The sequence below is a fragment of the Tachypleus tridentatus genome, chromosome 11 (genome assembly GCF_004210375.1).
Source record: "Tachypleus tridentatus isolate NWPU-2018 chromosome 11, ASM421037v1, whole genome shotgun sequence".
Lineage (NCBI taxonomy): Eukaryota > Metazoa > Arthropoda > Merostomata > Xiphosura > Limulidae > Tachypleus > Tachypleus tridentatus.
This window is the reverse complement of record NC_134835.1, coordinates 100,558,494-100,575,679: the sequence shown is the minus strand read 5'-3', so window position 1 is coordinate 100,575,679 and position 17,186 is coordinate 100,558,494. Positions and strand designations below refer to the sequence as shown.

Sequence of the window (17,186 nt, the reverse complement as noted above, 5' to 3'; positions counted from 1 at the left end):
CACACTGTATAGCTAAGTGATACCGTTTATACACAAGTATTAATCAAAGACTGTAGTTTCCTAGAAAGTTCGTTCCCCGGTATTTCTGTAAAACACTAAAACTAACCTGTAAGTAATTAGGGTAGTTAAACACAAAGTGAAGTTCTTATTCTAGTTTAGTGCGAAACTGCACAATGATCTATCCGTATTGTGCCCACAGCGAGGATCTAACTGCGAATTTTAGTGTTGTGAGCTCTCAAGCTTACCACTGAGTCACCGGGGGCTATTACATTATTACATGGAGGAACATGATTGTCTGCAAATCTCTGTTCTAGTGTTACAAAAGTAGTACAGTGGGATCCCTGTGAACTAGGAATGTAACACTGGTGGTTCGTGACATATTAGCAACATCAACCATATTATTGAGCAAGTTAAACATTTTAATACTCTTGTTTTTTTCAATTGCACACTCAGTTATATATGTCCTTTATTTGATTGTGTAAAAGAGAAAACGAATTTTATTATTCGTTAATAAAAACTGTTTGTTCGGTAGACGGAATATTTCAAGCATATGGGGATCTGTGGGGAAAGAATAATAATAAGAGGGGTTCTTGGTGGTGAAAGGGTTGAGAACCACCGGTACAAAGGAATAATAAGTGATACACTGGACTTTTTTTCTCCAAATATTGAAATTCTTATGACCAGTTAAAGCACACTAGGAAATTTCATTATAATAATATTTAAACCATCTCGCCACGCGGTTTCAATATATGGTAAGAGAATGCCTAGTTTAGTAATTCAAAGCAATATATATATCTGTTTGTTCGTTAAATCATCAATCAGCAGGTTATGCTATCTGATTGATGATTTAACGAACAAACAGTTTAGGAAAGAGAGGACAACCAGTTTCCTGTGTAAAGTTATTACAGAAAAAACAAACAGGTCCCCCGCTAGTAACAACGGTAAGTCTACGAATTTACAACGCTAAAATCAGGGGTTCGATTCCCCTTGGTGGACTCAGCAGATAGTCCCAGGTGGCTTTGCTATAAGAAAACACACATTAGTAATTGTTTACGTGAACAATCGTCTTCTATTTCATTAGAAGCAAGACTGTAAACATGCACGGGAGCGTAATGCGTCGTTTTAAGTAACGTATTATAGAACTATCTAAAGTTACGCTGCTAGGCCATGAACGATGTTTTGTCAACTGTGTTAACTAACAGCTATAACCTCGATTCTCAACCTTTGTGTCTTACATACGTGCGCATATCTCCGGTGTCTCCACCAGAGGGAGAGGAGGCCAAACGGGTCATGGAAGCTTTTACAGAAATTAAAATGATATACGTCCTTTTATTATTGTTCGTTCAGACCAAATAATAAACAAAGAAACTTCGTTCTTATCGTATAGAATCATTCATGCCACTCTTGTAAATGTTATTTTTCAGTCTGTCATTCACGTATGTATAGCACTTTGACTGTAACAGACACGAATATTTGATCTAAAAATTTGAAACAACATATAATTGTATCTGCTCTGTTCCGTAAAATGCACTTAAGTATAAACTTGTCATGCGTGTGATGTTTTTCACGTTTAAAAACAAAACACCGCTACTTTAGTTAATATTAACTTTGACTCCAGAACATGTTTTTGTTCTGTTACTAGTGTTATATGATTTTCCCTTGTATTATTTTTTCTTAACAAAAAGCCAAACCGTTTTGTACTATTTTGCTTAAAGGGTAAATAGAAAAACCAAAGTGCAGGAAATGCGTCTACCACCACTGACAAGACGTACTTTTATAACTGTTTTTTTCAGGAAAACTACATTATCTGGATAATCTCTCATATCTAATCCAATCTAATGACACGGCAAGTATTTAGACATATTTGGTTGAGTATTGACTGTCACGGATATTCGAGGATAAAGCTATCTTTCTTAGTTCCGCTCGCGAGGTTGATTAACGGAGAAGATAAACGCACACAAAAATAAAACTGTTAGATGTCACAGTTGCCATTATTTTAAAATGCTCCCTTGTGGTTCAAGGGCAAGTTAGAGAGCTTATTGCTCTGGAAATCGGGTTTCGATACCAGAGTACAGATAGCTCATGTAGCTTTGTACTTGACAACAAACAAACTATTATTGTGTTTACAAGATCTATTTGAAGTATACGCTTTGTTAAAGTTTTATGTAAGATTTGTGTCCATGAATTATAAAAGGTTAGAGTTATCAGAAGAATATAACATCAGAACCGTAAGTGCTTCTTTATCAGAAGAATAAAACAGGCGTGGAGTCATTAGAACCTTAAGTGCTCCTTAATACAAAAGTAGTACAGAAAATTTAGTAATGTTTTAGGCGCATCTTTAAACTTTACATTTCTCGAATACCAGCTTTCTCCTAATTTTTAAACTGTATAGGTAAGTTTGTCAATTGTAATTCTGTTTGAGTACAATGTGTGGCAGGTTACCGAGTCGGAATTTTGACGAGACACTATGACGTATTAGCTCTTTTGGTGTTTTTATGTCTCGTGGTCTTACGTTGTCTTTGACAGATTCTTTAGGCTTTGTTTTCATGACGACAGAAGGTTGATTATGGATTCCAGCAACCTTATCAGTACTGATTACCTTAGATAAGAGAGTTGGTTGTCAACGACACTTTGGGTAATTTTCGTAACCCGTCTTTACATCTCAAGATAGTCTCAGCCGAAAAATAGTACCAACAACCAACCTCTATCTTATAGATCTAAAGTGAATATAAAATGTGAATGTATCACTTGTCTTTAAGACTCCGAAGTCTTAGAATTTTAGCAAGCTGTTGCTTGGATATGGATAACTGTGTGGTGTAAGTTGTATGTTAAATCCAATAGGTAAAATATTAACATCAAAATAAGCCATAATTGTTTGTCTCTCTCCTTCAGTATGTTTGTTTGTTTTTTGAATTTCGCACAAAGCTACTCGAGGGCTATCCGTGCTAACCGTCCCTAATTTAGTAGTGTAAGACTAGAGGGAAGGCAGCTAGTCATCATCACCCACCGCCAACTCTTGGGCTACTCTTTTACCAACGAATAGTGGGATTGACCGTAACTTTATAACGCCCCCACGGCTAAAAGAGCGAGCATGTTTGGTGCGACGGGGATGCGAACCCGCGACCCTCATATTACGAGCCGCACGTCTTAACACACTTGGCCATGCTGGGCCCCTTCAATATGTTCTTGGTTATTTCTTAGTTCCACAAATTTCAGTTTTAAAGCTCGTTGCATAATATATTGTACTAAATGTGGAGTTTCCACTCCAAATTAAACAAGACGCTGAAAAGCTTGATCAAAAAGTTGTAAATAAAGGGAACGAAGGGGAAAAGGATGCTGTGGGTATAATGGAAAAACGTGAATGGAAAATTCATCAACTTCAACAGAAGATAACTAAAAATTCAGAGAATTTTTAAATATATTCAAAATATTTGTGGAAAACAAGCGAGAACATGACAAAAAGAAAGGAAGAGCATACAGTAACATAGGAAGTAACATAAAAATTTCAAATACTGAGAGCAAATTTATGTTAATACTTATTAAATAATATAAAATATTGTTGATGAAAAAGTCATATTCGTTCAAGAAAATGCGCATATCATAATAATCGAGCTCAAAACTGAAGATACCAAGAAAACCACATGAAAACCATGACAGAGATAGTGATCCAATTGCACGAACAACCAGAAAACTTGATTATAGTGGTTCAATCACATAAACAACCAGAAAAATTGATTATAGTGATCCAGTTGCATGAACAACTAAAAAGCTGGGTTACTGTCAACTGTTGTCCAAGAATTTCAGTTAATGGCTACTCCATCCACCAAATTCATATCCTTTGGAACACTATATTTTATTTACTATATATATTTTTTCCTATAAAAATTTAAGACGAAATGTAATCAACGAAATTCATCGACTTTTGCTTCAATAAAGTAATTCAAGTGTAGAAAGAAATTTTCAAGCGTGGAGAAAATCAGCCAGATATTTCAAAAGACTTAAAAACGGTAATGGTATTGCAGTACATCAGACACGACAAAGAGAGGTGAGCGAAAATTGTAATCATGGTCTTAGCGTGACCTTCATGAGTGCGAATAAAACATGACTCTAGGGTCGTAAAGAAGCTGGACTAAATGGACTAATATCAATACACTTAAACTTATTCAACAGTTAGTGTAAACATAGAAATTAATTGTTACATGTTACATGATGCTAGACATGGTGGATCTACAGTAAGTAGCGTCCTGTCAATTACCATCTTCAAGGGCTCGGCATAGCCAAGCGTGTTAAGGTGTGCGACTCGTAATCTGAGGGTCGCGGGTTCGCATCCCCGTTGCGCCAAAAATGCTCGCTTTTTCAGCCGTGGGGGCGTTATAATGTGACGGTCAATCCCACTATTCGTTGGTAAAAGAGTAGCCCAAGAGTTGGCGGTGGGTGGTGATGACTAGCTGCCTTCCCTCTAGTCTTACACTGCTAAATTAGGGACGGCTAGCACAGATAGCCCTCGAGTAGCTTTGTGCGAAATTAAAACAAAAACAAAACCATCTTCAAAATAAAATGAAAACTTGTTTTTAAAGATAAGACTGGAGAGTACGTATGATAATTATAGAAAGCAAATGAGGATCAAAAGGACACTAAAGATAAACGTCACCCCAAGTTTTCTTTGTTGAAAATGACAAATTTGGATTAATTATGGAACCGGCAGACTCACATATAGTAATGGCAAGCGAAAAGTAACTGCCACTAAAATACCAGTCTATCGTTAGTGTCTCTTGATGACATGTGCCCAGCAACGATCAGCTGTAAACTCTCTCTTTGTTAACCTGAAGATGACCTAGGAGGGTTGAAACGTTATTCTCTGCTTGTCAGTAAAAGTGTTAATAACCATACCAGATATTCTGAGATACATATTGTTAGTGTTATTACAGAGAAGACTGAAGTGTTTTGTATTTACTTTAAACGAAGCAATATAGCTTTTTTTAAATGTTCCTTCTTACTTACTCTTCGTAACTGGACAAAGTTATTTGGTGACCGTTTGACCTTCCCCGTTTCCATATGAGTCCGTGTATCCTTAATAATGTTTATATCCAGACTTTCTGGAGGTCGAATGTTTGTTAACAGTGTTCCATTCGACTATCTTTAGCTACAGGTATTGCTTCACCGCATTTTCTGCTGGCGTAAGATTATTGTCTTGCTCGAAGATGAATCTATGCCCAATAAGTTCCTGTGGGAATAGCATAATGGATAAACAATTGGTTGTATTTGTCATCAGTCACGGTCCCTTCGGTTATGTGTAGACTTCTAACACCAGAGATTGAGATATTTTGTATTGGTCCCTCAAGCAATTTTAACTCCAGATGTTATGGAGTGACCATGATGCTGTTATCCTTTCCGAAAAAATAAACACAACAAAACTCTCATTCATTTTTACTAAAGAATTTGTCTTGCGATTCATCCGTGAAAAACATCATCTGATCTCATTTTTTAAATCCTGATGCCACTTCAGCCTTGTGATTTTATTGTCTCTTTCTGAAGTGGTGATTTTGGAGCATCTCCACATCCACTGAGGCTAATTCATGCTTATGTGTTTCTTACTGTTCTAAAAGTAACATTCACATCGCTAGTTACAGCTAATCTATTGGAAATATTGTCTTGTATAACAAAAATAACATGATGCTCGGTGCTATTTAACATTACTTTTAAATAATATGAGCTTCATACTGCTTCCTTTCTCACCTTTCTTTATGTGACACATTAAGCCACAAGAAGCAGAAAACCGTCATCAGTTAATTCTTCATAATTTTTATGCTAATTTTCAGTCTTTGGAGCCATGAATACATTCACGACACTACTACTGAGAATAGTATATATATCTTTACTTTTATAGGTATTATTCTTGTCTGGCAATATGTGACTGTTTGCATTACAGCCAATCACAGCGTTAGATATTAACAAATTACTGTACTTTAATGCTGTTCTTTTTCGTATAGAAATAGAGAGGAATCCTACAGTGTTTCGTTTTTACACCTATTTTAATGGCTATTCCTGTAAGTATTTCCACTGCTGTGTATACATAAAAGATAATTTCTGAGTGAGATGATAAAAAGTTTAAAGATATAGTACTGTTAGTTATTTTTTTTATTCAGACGATTTTGTGATAAATGGCGACAAAAGCCAATTATTTTGTGTGTTTTTTGTTACATCGAGGAATAAGTAACAAGACTGATTAGAACAAAAACAAGAAAATCAACACTAAAGTAGCTAAGATGCAGACCCAGAAGTTATTGGTTAGTGATGAAGTTCAATGATCTTTATATTTACATTTAGTCCATCATTAGCTGAATTTAACGTGAAAGAGGAAGACCATCTTGACAGGCATAACATTGTCCAGTAAACAGACCAGGATATATTGGTCTCAGTGGGATTTAGTCGATTTCTCTGACAACATCCTGTCAAGAAAGTGAAATAGTACGACGAAAAGAAGAGTTTCAGTTGATGGTACCAAGATGGTTCCAATTACAAGTACCACATCACATCCATAATTTTTAACACTCAGACATGATAGTATTAAAAACAATTTTGGAGAGTGCTTGTAAAAAATATTCCTACTGGTTTGGATGTCGTTAGTATGGGACAAGTAGTGCGAAATCTGGAGTGATTTAAAAGTAAGGATCCCAGGAGGTGGACAGTGGACAATTAATTAATCACACCTATACTGCTTGAACTTCAACTCTCTTTATTGAATTTCACGCAAACCTACATGACGTCTGTCTGTGCTAGACGTCCCTAATTTTGGAAATGGTAGAATAGAAGGAAGGAGGAAACTAGTTATTACCACTCACTACCAACTCTTTTGCTAATCTATACCGACGAATAGTGGGGTTAACCTTCGGTTACGATGCTTACACGATTGAAATGCCGAACATATACGGCGTCTGGTGTTGATCAAGCAAGAACTTTGAATTAGTTTTGCCTGCCAAAGTTAACTAAAACTTAGTGAACAAGAAAACTTAAAAATAAGTTAATTCCAATCGTACATCTTTGGATGGAAAGGAAGAACAGTGCAACTGAATGGTTTAAAACGAGCTAGCAAAACTGGGTTCTAGAGCCGAGGAACGATATAGTTATAGACTTTTCCCCAAGAAACAATAGATATTTAGAATTCATCAAATAGGACGAGGAAGTGTTTTGAACAAAGGAACTCCAAATGAAGAAACGTCAGACTATGATACCCAACAAGCAGATTCTTCAAGAATTCAACCTTGGTAAAAGGAGCGAGCCAAAAGTTCTAGAAATACGAACCCTGAAGACGAAATTTTCAAATTTTACCAATCAATTTTAATCTATCATGCAACATTCTTCCGCCTTGTTGTCGTATCAATAGAAGATAATACCTTTCGCGAGCTTAGTTCTTCTATAATTTTATAACTGTAAATGTACTAATTTTTAAATTAGGTCCAGTACCTGCACAATTTTAGGGTATATTTGTTTAGTAGCAAGTTGCATAAAATCATTTGTGACAATTGTTTTCGAAAATATAATTATATTCTATGACATGGACATTTTATTTCAATATTAATTACAAGTTTGGCCAATAGGAATGACAGTGTAATCATAAAAGCAATTGGATTAAACCAATAAGTTAGTATTTTACAATATATTCTGTATAGTAATATTATACAATATATTCTGTATAGTTATGTTAGGGAAACCATAAAAAAAGAGCGCGCATTTTAAAGCAAACATATCTGTAAGTTAAACCAAAATTGTAAAATTGTATAGTTTAACTAGGTGAAATTAGTTCTTAAAATTTTTCAGTGAGGAAACTGTTTAACGAGACAGTCTTAGTTCCATTTATTTACGCATCACTTCTGATCAGGTTTCCTATTAACTGTTTAACGAGACAGTCTTAGTTCCATTTATTTAGGCATCACTTCTGATGGGGTTTGGTATTAACTATTTAACGAGATCGTGTTAGTTCCATTTATTTAGGCATCACTTCTGATCAGGTTTAATATTAACTGTTTAACGAGATAGTCTTAGTTCCGTTTATTTGCATTACATACTCCTATTAGGTTTAACATCATTCTACGATTGATGGAGTTTTGTTATTATTGCTTGTTTTAATCATTCTTAACTGTCACATTTTGTAGACATTCTATATTTATTTAAAACAAAAAACCAACGTTTTCTAAATTTATCTTTCATTATTTCAATTTTGGTGTTCCATAAATACCAATATTTCAAAGAGTTAGCTGTTGAAACAAGTTTCGGGCATTTGTTGTTTGTTTTTATAAATAAGTTTGGTATTGAATTAAAAGAGAAACTCTGTATAAATATAGTCATAGAGGAAGAAGAACGTCCACAGGAAAATCGAATGGACATTAAGTGATCACATCCAGATGGCAAAGCACACAAATTTACAGATGAGCTGGTTACACTGACAGAGACGAAGAACAGGGTGGGAATAAGCTGTCGTCTAGCTGTTAGTAACTGCTTGAGTCAGGGTTAACTCCTTCAAGTTAGACGATCACCTCATTCCTCTTACTTAGACCAGTGACTTATGCCAGTATAATATTATAAATTACGTGCCCCATGTATAACTAGATCTGTGTGTCATCGATATCAAAAGTAGGGATATTTTGGTTGATTTTGTGAGTAAAGAATCTCTGAGCTTTATACACGTGAATCTTACTGAAATACAAGGCTCAGTGAGGCGTAACCATGTTGGAACGTCATTCTATCACAGCTCAGTGGAGACATGTCTTATATTTTTGCCCCCAGTGGCAGAGCTACAAATCGGGATTCGATACTCGTGTAGCTTTTTGCTTACCTACCAATAAACAAACGAACGAACATATATTTTTATTTAAAAAACTGTAAGTAAACAACCTTAGAACGTTATAGAAATATCATAAAATTTTGGTAGGCGTCTTTTATTCAAACGACAGTATAAGAAGTTAGGTTAATAACATTATTTTATTCAGTCGACTAGTACTCGAAACTGAAAATGATTATTTTTAGCTATTACGTGAAAAGATGAGTCTTGAGAGCGAGCATTCTGATTTAAAAAAAATAGTTTAATTGTTAGAAAATATAGGCATATAATTAATTGTTTATCAAAATATTCATAACACTTACTTTGATAATATGCTTGCGTGAGTTGTGGCATGTTTAATTTAAATTCATCAGGCTAACAAATTTTGTAAGATTTAACGTAAGCAATTATGTATTCATATTTTTCCGAAGAATGGACAGAAAGTATAATTTTCATTCTTTTGCTCCGTTAACTCTTTCTCAAGCATAAATAACAACGACCACCTTTCATATCCTCTTTTAGAATTTTTATTTTGAAACAATTTTCTTTGCACTGCAGTTTTCTGGGGAGAATATATACGGAGTGGGTAAAAGTAACATATTTTGACAGTTAGGGTTAGTCGGGCCACGGATGACGTTGTTAGCACCGAGACGCTAACCAAGAACCAGCGAGTAACAACTGTTTACTCTCAACTGCACCAGTTTGGTAGAAAGACAAGACTCCAGATATCAAGTACTGAATAAATGTGTGCATAACGAGAGGTGTAGTGGAATTTTAGAACACACATAGCTGGATGTTATTGTCCTATGTAAGATATATGCTATGCGTTATGTGAAAGGTTAATTTCTGTGAAAGGATTTTGAGTGTTTGGTCTGGATGATTTGATTAAATTTAATTTTTTTTAAAAAAAGAAATAAAGAAGAATTTTGGTTGTGAAATAAATTAATGTTTAGTAAGAGCGTGCATAAAAAAGTTGGAAAAGAAATGCAGATAACTAGAGATAAAGAGTTTACGTGACCGAGAGCTTCGAATTCCAAGACCAGCAAAGAGCTATGCGAAAGCCATCAGCTTCTTGGGAAGTCCAATACAAACATGACAGACAAGCTGCCAGATACTAAACAAGTCTCTTCTTTTCGTTATTGCCTGTGGTTATCTCTTTGAGTTGGGGGTTAAGAGAGATGGATTGACTGTAAGCCAGTATGTCTGATATATTCAAGTAACATAACTGAATATTTCTGTACTCGTTTCGTGATATCTAGGATCACACATATATTAGAGATAAAACGTTAGCCTAAATGCTCCTAACGTTTGCTAGTTCAGGGTTAGCTATTATAGTTTTCATTAATCATTGCTTATCTACGTTTTAGACAAAGAAATAAATGCGAATGTTATAAAACGGTTGGAGGTATATAGAGTAAACGAAATACAGTTTGCAGATTCTTTTAATTAATTTTTCTGGGCTGGAGTGTACTACTTACACCTATTTTTAAACAAATAAAACAATGAATAAATATTTTATAAAAACAATGTAGGAAAGACAGTGTCTCGTTTTCATTGCTTGGGTTTCAAAAATTGGTGCGAGGGATTTGTTATAAGCTCTGAAAGAACATATTATCCTGTTACTGAAAGTTTAGGGGGTCTCCTGTAAAAGAAAAAGTGAAGGAAATACGTATCCCGTCTTTAGGGTAAATGTTATCTTTGCACTAAATAACGAAACTGGTTTGTAATGAGGGAAACAATTGCAGGCATTTTAACATCATTAGAAACTTCGAATGTCAATTTAACACACTTTAGCTTTCTCTGACAATAATGGGCTACATGGAAAACCTAGATGGTCTGATTATTTCACTTATATATATATATATTTAGTTATATATATATGACATATAACAGAACTTTAAACTATGTTTACTAGGTATTTTTGCTGGCAAAAACTGTTTGCTAAATATCTAAAATATATTTTTAAAAGACATGTGGCTGTCGTTTATATTCTTGTTCGATAAGCACTTATGATATTATCCTGTTGTATCCCAGCTGGCCTGATGAGCGCAATGTCTTATCGATACTGGATATAACAGTAGATACGGTGTGATCGCCATATTGAATTCTTCTTCGCTTTTACTCGTTCTTGTAATCATATGTGTTGGTTAAAAGTAGCAAGTTAGGAACTGTACAACCGAATCAAATAGTCTTAGTTTATAAAAGTAATAATTGGTTCAATTTATTTGAAGTTAAGCACAAAGCTACACAAGGGGTTGTCTGTGTTCTGCTCACCACGGATTTCGAAGCCAGGATTCCAACACTGTAAGTCAGCAGGCAACCTAAAAGTAATAAACTACAATAAATGTATTGATAAATAGTAGTCACTTACGGACGGTATATTTGAATCAAACATTTTATGTTATTAGAATTTCATTTTATGGCTGCTTTGATTTCTTCAATAATAACTCAGCGACAAAAATACAGTAAACTAAACTCAAAAGGTCTGTACACAACCTGCACAACATAAGTTTGGCTTTTTCCTAGGGAAATCGTTTTGAATTCAACGGTTAAGAAGGATTTCCATTAAAAGGAAGGCTGCCAAGGACTATATTGCTATAATATGAAAATTCTGCAATAATGACCAGCCCCTATTTTGTTTGCTATATATAGTGCACACAGTTACTACAAAATTCTGCAATAAATGACCATCCCCTATTTTGTTTACTATATATAGTGCACACAGTTACTACAAAATTCTGCAATAAATGACCAGCCCCTATTTTGTTTACTATATATAGTACACACAGTTACTACAAAATTCTGCAATAAATGACCATTCCCTATTTTGTTTACTGTAAAAAGTGCACATAGTTACTACAAAATTCTGCAATAAATGACCATCCCCTATTTTGTGTACTATACACGTTTAGAGATCCTTCTTGTGCACACAGTTACTACAAAATTCTGCAATAAATGACCAGCCCCTATTTTGTTTACTATATATAGTGCACATAGTTACTACAAAATTCTGCAATAAATGACCATCCCCTATTTTGTTTACTATATATAGTGCACACAGTTAATACAGAATTCTGCAATAAATGACCATTCCCTATTTTGTATATTACATGTAGTGTACACAGTTACTACAAAATTCTGCAAAAAATGACCATCCCCTATTTTGTGTACTATACACGTTTAGAGATCCTTCTTGTGCACACAGTTACTACAAAATTCTGCAATAAATTACCAACAACGTTTGGTTTGTTTTTTTTCTCTATGTGTTTATATATATACATACATACACTGATACTGATGTTCAGATATCGTTTTTTGTACACAGTCACAGTTAATAATAATGGGATACGTATTGTTGTGGTTGTTGTTAGTCAATCTTTAACACTCCTACGAAAAATGGGGCCCAATAGGCCCCAGAGCAACTTGAAAGGTTATAAATATTAGGCTAATAGTTTTGTATTTAAATGAAATTGCCATTTAAATCCATTAATGAATGGATTAACGAGATTCCCACTGTCCCTATCTACTATCTAGCGAAACCACAGCCAGGGGAACGAGCTTGGAGAAATCAGGACTAGAAACGTCTTTTCGTAGGAGTGTTAACACGAGTTCGCTTGCGTGTATTCTTTCTTCAATAGAAGCTACTAATAGTGTTTTCAGGACAATAACTAAGTTTCAGAATATAATTATATAAAAATCTGAGACATAACATGTTAACCACGTCTTCTGATTTGGTTATCCTTGATTATGTCTTCGGTTTCTTTTTCCAATATGCTTTAATTTCACTTGATTTGTTCACTTATTGAAGCTCGTGTTGAGTTAAAAAAATGAAATGGATATTTTTATGTTACAATGAGATATCCCTGAGTTACAATTCTCTGCGTTGAGTCTGAAGAGTAAATTGTACTCTAACGGTTATCCTCAAATGTCAAACCTGACGTAACATGAACATAGAGCAGAGTCACTCAGTGTCTTCACACTTCGAGCCAGGAGGTTGCAAATTCGTGGTTGGCTCGCTGTTGTGCCTTTGGGCAACACGTTTTACTTCATGAGCTTCAGTCTATTCAGCTGTGTGATAGGTACCAACTGGAGGCTAGGAGGAAGGGGTTGTAATTGGCGATGGACTGACATTCCATTCAGGGGGACTTATTTCACTATTCTGATTTGCTTGTCCCAGGTAAGCCGAACTCAGTACCGGATCCTATATACTATCTTGACATGGGAGGAATTTGACCTTGACCTTGAATGAACATAAAAAGGAAAAATGTTTCCGTTAAGCAAAAAGGTCATCAAGTCATCTACGTTTCAGCTACCTGTGGAAGTCGAACCCTGGATTGTAGCATAATAAGCTTCCACACTTACCGCTGAATCACCGGCACACAGGGGGCCAAAAGGCGACATGTATTTGGACTTAAGGGGTTCAAGCACTTACTGGAACCTGTTTTGGGGCGTAAAGGGGTCAAGTACTTACTGGCCTTTTCCATCGCTATTACTTATCATCGTGATAAATATCGTGATATGTTTCTTGCTTAGCATATCTCGTAAAACTAGCTTTGACTGAAATAAATCACGAGCAAACAGCCTTTATTCGGTAAAGTTAAATGTCTGGTTAGCGTATACTGAAGAAATTGACTAAGCATCTTGAAATGCTAAAAGCATATGGCTTAATTTATTACACGTATACTCTTTACCTTCTACTACACTTCTCAAATTTCAGCTTTGATTATGTGTTTTATGTTTTTCACTCGATGTAGTAACTTTCTTGTATTATGAGGTATGTTATTTGGATTTCCTACTAAAATAAATCTGACATAAAAAATGTCGTGTATGGTCTTTTTAAACAGAAAAACATAAAGTCATTTTCTGTTACTAATACCTTCATGGTGTCATGAGGATCTATGCATAAGGCAATATATTACTTTGTTGTTTAAGCGGAGAAATTTATGAGAATGGAGTTAATTAATGCAAAAGAAACCATTCTCCCAACCAACGTCCATATTCGACCATGAATCAACATATTATGTCCTCCTACGTATTATATTTCACTGTCTCAGTTCATATCGTATATAGTTAAAATTTTGTAAAACAACCAAGTGTTTGTGTCACAGTACACGTATTCTACATATTCAATATTAAACTTATCGTTTATTTTTGTTTGTTTGCTTGTTTTTGAATTTCGCACAAAGCTACTCGAGGGCTATCTGTGCTAGCCGTCCCTAATTTAGCAGTGTAAGACTAGAGGGAAGGCAGCTAGTCATCACCACCCACCGCCAACTCTTGGGCTACTCTTTTACCAACGAATAGTGGGATTGACCGTCGCATTATAACGTCCCCACGGCTGAAAGGGCGAGCATGTTTGGCGCGACTGGGATGCGAACCCGCGACCATCGGATTACGAGTCGCACGCCTTAACACGCTTGGCCATGCCGGGCCCATTTATTTTTGTAAGAATCTTGCAATTTGCACTTTAGCTCAAATGACGGAGTGCTCGGTTGGCATGATCCTTAGACTACTGCATGGGAAACTGATTTTTATTTCTAACAGAGTAGTTTGTTATGTTTTGAATTTCGCGCAAAGCTACACGAGGGCTATCTGCACTAGTGGGATTGACCGTAACATTATAACGCCCCACATCTGAAAGGGCGAGCATGTTTGGTGTGACGGGGATTCGAACCCGCGACCCTCAGGTTACGAGTCGAACGCCTTATCCCACCTGGCCATGCCGGGTTAGATGATATTGTTATAAGCTATATTTTCAAATAGTTGGTGTACCCATCCCCTGGACGAAAGTTATGTAAATTCACAATTAATGAAAGGTTATCTTAGGACATGAAAGTTGTTTCCTTCATATATTATTGTAAAAAAAAACTCAAAATAAAACATCATAAGTACTGCAAAGCACAAAATGTGGAGCCGCAAATCTGCATGTATCTCCGCACGAGCCCAACAAACATTCATGTTATATTTGGTAGAGATCTATCAACAGGAGGCGAAGTAGTAGTAAAAAACGAGAAAAAAGACCATAAACACCGCAAAACGTAAACTGAAACTTTGTATGTTTCCCCATGGACACAATAAACCTCCATGTCATGTTTGGTGAAGATTCGTCAACAAGGGACGGAGTAGAGGTAGAAAACACTCATAAAAACCGCAAAACTCAAAATACAAAACTGAAAAATTGTATGAAGCCTCGCCTGGACCCAGGAATTTCCTTATCAAGTAGTTATATGGACATATGCTATTATATTTATATAGATAAAACTATATTTTTAATGTGTGTTTTTTTTAAGCACAGAGCTACACAATGGCCTATTTGTGTTGTGTCTTCCACCGATATCAAAATCCAGTTTTTAATATTTTTAATGCTGTAATTTGTTTTTTAGCTAGAGGATGCATAACGTTAAGATCAAAGAAGTGAGTGAGAAAAGGCCTAGAATTTTCTAAAATTATGTTGCGAAAACCTAGTGACACTGCAAAACTTCTAGAAGATATAACGTCAAGATTTTTTGTATGTCCCAAGTTAGATCATATAAATACATGTGAGCAAGTCAATAAGCTCATCTTATAGATCAATTAGTGAATGTGTTTACGTAGTTGTATCCGTGCTAGAGATCATGTGTATTGATATATTTTGTACAAGTATCAGGTCATCCTTTAAGTAATGTCCAATTTTAGGTTCAGAAAAAGAGAAAGGATTTCAAACGCTTTTAATGTTATTTAATCAATAATGTATGTTCCATTATTATTAATTACTTCCTGCCAACGATTCACAAGCTTCTGAATGCCACTTCTATAAAACTCTTGGGGTTTGAAGGGAAAAAATGTAGACAAGTAGTTTTGGCATCTTCATGTGTTCCAAGCTCTTTTCCATCAAGATAGTTCTGCAAACTATGGAATAGATGATAATCAGATGGAGGAAGGTTTGGAGAATAAGGAGGATACGGAAGGTTTTCTCAGTCTCGCTCTTCAATCTTTGCAGATGTGATCCTTGCTGTGTGGGACTGTGCATTATCCTGGTGTAACACAACACCTATACGATTGATCAAAGCAAGCCTCTTTTCTTTCAGTGCAACATTCAGGTGCTCTAACTGATGACAACAGAAGTTCGATGTAATCGTTACATTGAGTGGCAGCAACTCAAAATGGATCACCTTAACAATATCCCACCAAACGCTTAACAAGACTTTACAAGAGTTTACCTGCAACGAGCCATTGTCTATGGCGCTTAACATTTGTATAAAATATCCATTTTTCAACTCCAGTTACTACTTATCCAAAAAAGGTGAGTTACATTTATGAGAGTGCATAGAAGTGCAAATGTCCACTCTTGCTCTAAGGTTAGCTTCTGTCAAATCATGGGGACCCATTTTCCAAACTGTTGAATGGGTTGAATTAAGTTTCTGTGCTATTCTTCAACTGTTACAACACAATCTTCATCAAGTGCAGCCAGCAGCAAGTCATCATTAAACTCAACCGGACGACCTGAACGTGGCGCATCACTTTAGCTCTAGTCACCTGATCTGAACTTTTGAAACCACCTTCGACATTTTCTTTCATTGAGAAACTCCGCACCATAAACGCCTTGGATGTTTCATGTAGTTTCTACTACACTATTGCCTTTTTTTAAGACATTGTGCGCCTAATCTTCTCCACAGACACATCTATCTTCATAAGGGTTTATTTGATTAATGATCTGATAAAGTGGAGTTGAGTTAGTTTCTTTTATTTGTCTGAACATTTTTATTCACATATCCTAGAACATATTTTAGTCATTAAAGCCTTCTATAAAGACAAAAATGATGATACACTTTTTGTTTTAAATTTTCGGACATTACTTATGGCATGACCTGCCAAGTTGACTTTTATGTTGTGGTGGCATTAGCATGATATTGTCTTCGACCTACATAATTACCACAGTGTTCAATCGTTGAAAAACTGTATGGAAGAAATAAACTAATCTTTTATAGTTTACGTCTGATGTTAAAACCTTCCGCCAACGGAAAGCCATGTCACAACAATACATAAAACAGATTATGGAATACAATTTATACACAATCAAAGTTATTAAAGTATTCATTTTTTCTCTTTACAGACAATATCCTTGAGAGATAAGAAAAACCTGTCTTTAATTAACCTTTCGAATAATATATCTGTTTTTGTGTGACTAGATAGAGGATGTCGTAGTTTGGCCTTCTGTGCCGTTTAGTCGCTGAGCATGCCCAAGTCTTGCTTACCCTTGTGAAATAGATTCTAAGACCGCATGCTTGTTAATCCTGAACCATGCTGGTTGAAGGTCTCTGGTGACAGGTGCGTGGTACATTTACATGGCACTCAATACATTTCTTCATTTTTTAGTCATTTTACTGCA

General features: G+C 35.5%; 1 protein-coding gene across 8 annotated transcripts in view; it reads left to right on the top strand.

Moving 5' to 3' along the window:
- The window catches only part of LOC143232891 (plexin-B-like), a 187,499-nt gene that overhangs the window by 110,434 nt on the left and 59,879 nt on the right, over nucleotides 1–17,186 (top strand). The gene's annotated exons all lie outside the window — the stretch shown is intronic.